General features: G+C 45.6%; 1 long non-coding RNA gene across 1 annotated transcript; it reads right to left on the bottom strand.

The window, feature by feature from the left end:
- Positions 1–903: 903 nt before the first annotated feature.
- Positions 904–4,083, bottom strand: LOC116371232 (uncharacterized). The gene is made up of 3 exons (XR_004208907.1): positions 3,641–4,083; positions 3,032–3,288; positions 904–933 (listed from the first exon to the last, which is right to left on the bottom strand). It is a non-coding gene; the product is annotated as an uncharacterized LOC116371232 (long non-coding RNA).
- Positions 4,084–4,750: the final 667 nt, after the last annotated feature.

Raw genomic sequence — 4,750 nt, 5'->3', positions numbered from 1 at the left:
CACTGAGCAACACAGGACCATGTCCAGGAAAGAGCTGAAGGTAGGGCTGGCAAAGGTCTGTACCGCTGCCTGGGTCTCCACCTGGGGACAGGAGGGAATAGATACTTTGTCATTTTTCACAGAAATGGATTGATTTGCTGTCACAATAGCCAACCTCATACACACACACAAAGACACACAAGGCTGAGAGCAGCACAGCGTTAGCCGCTGTTGAACATGACCCAGGGGCTTATTCAGTGGGCAGAAGCATAAGGATCACTACAAATAATGGCAATGAATGGTACCTGGTCCGGTTGTAGAGTTAAAAGAGATAAAGAGCGAGAGGGTTTGGAAAGGGTAAAAGAGAGAGAGCAAAGGTTGTGGGGGATAGAGAAGCATGAAGAATGGAAGTCTAACAAACATTAATAAAATTGTCTCATTGTGATTAAGTAATAAGTATGAAACTGAACGAAACATTATCCAGACTTGAAGTTGAACATGCATTGTTCCCCCACTGTACCAGCAGAGGGCATCACAAGCTAAGAGGACATTCCTATCGATGTCCTGCAGTGATTTCCTGTCTTTGCCGCAGTCCTGACAGGCCATACATAGTGCAGTGCTTACAGGTTACTCAGAGAACACACACACACACACACACACAGAGAGAAAGAGCTAGACAGGCAGGGTGAAACGGATAGGGAGACAGAGAGCCAGACAAGGAAAGACAGACCAGGTGTAGTCTAGTAGACAGAGAGGAAGTGGGACATCAGAAAGACAGAAGAGGAATACAGATAGAGACAGACAGACACACACAGACAGAGAGACAGAGTAACAGACAGAGAGGGATACACACCTCTTCCTGGTAGCTGGTCCTGTAGGCAGACTCCAGGTTCTGTCCAGGAAGGTGTGGCTCAGCTTGTTGATGGAGGCTTGAAAAAGTAGTCCTTCATCAGACTGGGAGATGGGCAGATCAACAGATGTCAGTCAGTATAGAGAAGACAGACTTGTTGGGAGAGAGTTACACCAACCTATCATACCACCAGGGCCGTCCGTGTTCATAAGGCACCAAACATTTTGCAATGGAAAATAAAAATGAGCTTTTCTTACTGGACAAGTCCAGATAGTCCATCAACTATATCATGTATGTTTTCTTCCATTTGGTGCCGAATGAACATGACCCAGGGGCTTATTCAGTGGGCAGAAGCATAAGGATCACTACAGCAGCGGTGTGTTGTATATAGGATTGCAAAATTCCAGTAACTTTCTCAAAACATTAAAAAAGATGATATACACTGTTCAAAAAAATAAAGGAACACTAAAATACACACATCCTAGATCTGAATGAATGAAATATTCTTATTAAATACTTTTTTCTTTACATAGTTGAATGTGCTGACAACAAAATCACACAAAATTATCAATGGAAATCAAATTGATCAACCCATGGAGGTCTGGATTTGGAGTCACTCAAAATTAAAGTGGAAAACCACACTACAGGCTGATCCAACTTTGATGTAATGTTGAGACATTGTCCCAGATGTGCTCAATTGGATTCAGGTTTGGGGAACGGGCGGGCCAGTCCATGGCATCAATGCCTTCCTCTTGCAGGAACTGCTGACACATTCCAGCCACATGAGGTCTAGCATTGTCTTGCATTAGGAGGAACCCAGGGCCAACCGCACCAGCATATGGTCTCACAAGGGGTCTGAGGATCATCTCGGTACCTAATGGCAGTCAGGCTACCTCTGGCGAGCACATTGAGTGCTGTGCGGCCCCCCAAAGAAATACCACCCCACACCATGACTGACCCACCGCCAAGCCGGTCATGCTGGAGGATGTTGTTGCAGGCGCAGGAAAGTTCTCCAGAACCTTGTCACAGTCTGTCAATTTGCGTCAGTGTGAGCCTGCTTTCCATCTGTGAAGAGCACAGGGCGCAATGGCAGAATTTGCCATCTTGGTGTTCTCTGGCGTAATGCCGAAACGTCCGGCACGGCTGTGGGTGCTGTAAGCACAACCCCCACCTGTGGACGTCGGGCCCTCATACCACCCGCATGGAAGGTTGTTCTTCTTGACCGTTTGAGCAGACACATGCACATTTCGTGCCTGCCTGGAGGTTCATTTTGCAGGGCTCTGGCAGTGCTTCCTCCTGCTCCTCCTTGCACAAGGCGGAGGTAGGCGGTCCTGCTGCTGGGTTGTTGACATCCTCACTACGGACTCCTCCACGGCTCCTGATGTACTGGCCTGTCTCCTGGTAGCGCCTCCATGCTCTGGACACTACTTTGACAGACACAGCAAACCGCAATTGATGTGCCATCCTGGATGAGCTGCACTACCGAGCCACTATGTGTGGGTTGTAGACTCCGTCTCATGCTACCACTAGAGTGAAAGCACCGCCAGCATTCAAAAGTGACCAAAACATCAGCCAGGAAGCATAGGAACTGAGTAATGGTCTGTGGTCACCACCTGCAGAACCACTCCTTTATTGGGGGTGTCTTGCTAATTGCCTATAATTTCCACCTGTTGTCTATTCCATTTGCACAACAGCATGTTAAATTTATTGTCAATCAGTGTTGCTTCCTAAGTGGACAGTTTGATTTCACAGAAGTGTGATTGACTTGGAGTTACATTGTGTTGTTTAAGTGTTCCCTTTATTTTTTTGAGCAGTGTATATATATATATATATTTCTTTATCCCAGTTGGAGAATTCCCAGAATCAGGGGGAATAAGCAGGAAATCCAGATCCTCCAACCCATATTTCTATACACTGGGGATTTTAGGGAAAGGAAGGGAATCTCTGTAAGACTAGTTCTATAAAGCACATTGTAAATAGACACACTGTACCAAAACAGACATTGATACCACCTGAAAGATACGTGTGGGTCTGCTTCTTACATAACAGTTCTGCCTTCAGCGTTCAGAATCTTATCCTTTGATTCCCTTAGCCTGGTCTCAGATCTATTAGTGCTGTCCTGCCAACTCCCCAAAAAGCTCCACCACAGCCATCAAGCCTGGTTCCAGATCAGTTTTGTGTAACATCCATCCATCCCCTCACCTGTCCTCTTTGATAACATCCACAAAGTGAGCGTCGCTCCTCTCTCTGAAGTTCTTGGAGCGCAGGGGGATGAGAGCAGAGTGGTCAATCCCCATGGCCCCTCCACCCCACTTCTTCTCCTTCTCCTGGAGCATCTCACACAGGGACGTCTGGCTGTTGGTCAGGGGCTCCTCCAGCCTGGGGCTCAGCAGACCGTTCAGGGCCTTAGGGCTGCAGCCTAAGGGGGCCTGGGAGGGACATTTGAGAGATGAGGTGTCCTGGGGGAGTTGAGAGGAGAGAGGCTAGTGAGAAGCTGTGTGTGTGTGTGTGTGTGTGTGCGTGCTGAAACAGAAAGAGGAGAGTGAGAAGTGTTAGAGGTCTTGGATAAGAGTGATTAGTGACTTAGTTAGTGAAGCCAAATGAATCAAGACATTTCCGTTTGGCTAGGTTCACGTCATTCCATCATGTATAGTATGGCGATATAAATACTTCAGAAATACAATATGATAACACTAAGCCTGGTTTTATGAACTGGGGTTGGATTTAAGTGCAGTCAGGTTGGGATGAGTAAAGGTTACGGCCAGGTTCAAAGGTCAAACGTTTACTAGTGTGAAGTAAAGTGAGGCAAACCTTGCTGCTATTGGTCGTGTGATCGTCATGGCAACCGTTCTGCACCGTGCCCTTCTCCAGAACCTGATCCTCCTTTGGAACTACAGCCGCACTGCAGGAGAGACAATGAGACTGGAGAGAAGGAGAGGTATTTGTCTATTTATATCATTTACAGTTTCTTCAATCCTAGTATTGACAAATTCTCATACTGTAGTTTACACATTCACTCTTGTGTTGTGTGTGGTTAGTGTGCTTAGCCTAAGTATTGATTGGGTGCATCAACCACACACACACGCACGCACGCAAACACAAAACAGTTTTATTATTCTTAATTCACAAACATATGTTCACTGTTAAATAGGTATTTATATCCAGGGCTTGTACTCTTCTAGCTTAGGTCTTAAAAACACAAACCCAGATATTCTTAACGATAGCAAAGTCTTGACATAATAATTATTCTAGAAACATGGTGTCATAGATACTCAATGTCCTCCAGGCTATAGGGAAATGTTACTTCCATCATTCTAACATGAAGACATAAAACAGGCTAGTGACTCGGGAGGATTGATCATATGGTATAAACGGACCTTTCACTAAAGCAGATCAAAAAGGGTAACACCCACATTTGGTTCAAACTCAACAAAGCACAATTCTTACTAACAATGATATATATAAAGTCAGCAAAATAAGAAACGTCCCTTTTCAGGACCCTGTCTTTCAAAGATAATTCGTAAAAATACAAATAACTTCACAGATCTTCATTGTAGAGTTTAAACACCGTTTCCCATGCTTGTTCAGTGAAGCATAAACAATTAATGACCATGCACCTGTGGAATGGTTGTTAAGACACTAACAGCTTACAGATGGTAGGCATTTAAGGTCACAGTTATGAAAACTTAGGACACTAAAGAGGTCTTTCTACTCTAAAAAAACCCCTGCACAGGATCGGTACAGCCGAACATCACACCTGCGGGACAGGTACAGGATGGCAACAACAACTGCCAGAGTTACACCAGGAACGTACAATCCCTCCATCAGTGCTCAGACTGTCGGCAATAGGCTGAGAGGCTGGACTGAGGGCTTGTAGGCCTGTTGTAAGGCAGGTCCTCACCAGACATCACCGGCAACAAC

Source organism: Oncorhynchus kisutch, unplaced genomic scaffold (genome assembly GCF_002021735.2).
Source record: "Oncorhynchus kisutch isolate 150728-3 unplaced genomic scaffold, Okis_V2 scaffold3038, whole genome shotgun sequence".
In the NCBI taxonomy this organism is placed as follows: domain Eukaryota; kingdom Metazoa; phylum Chordata; class Actinopteri; order Salmoniformes; family Salmonidae; genus Oncorhynchus; species Oncorhynchus kisutch.
This window is presented reverse-complemented; position numbering and strand designations above follow the sequence as displayed.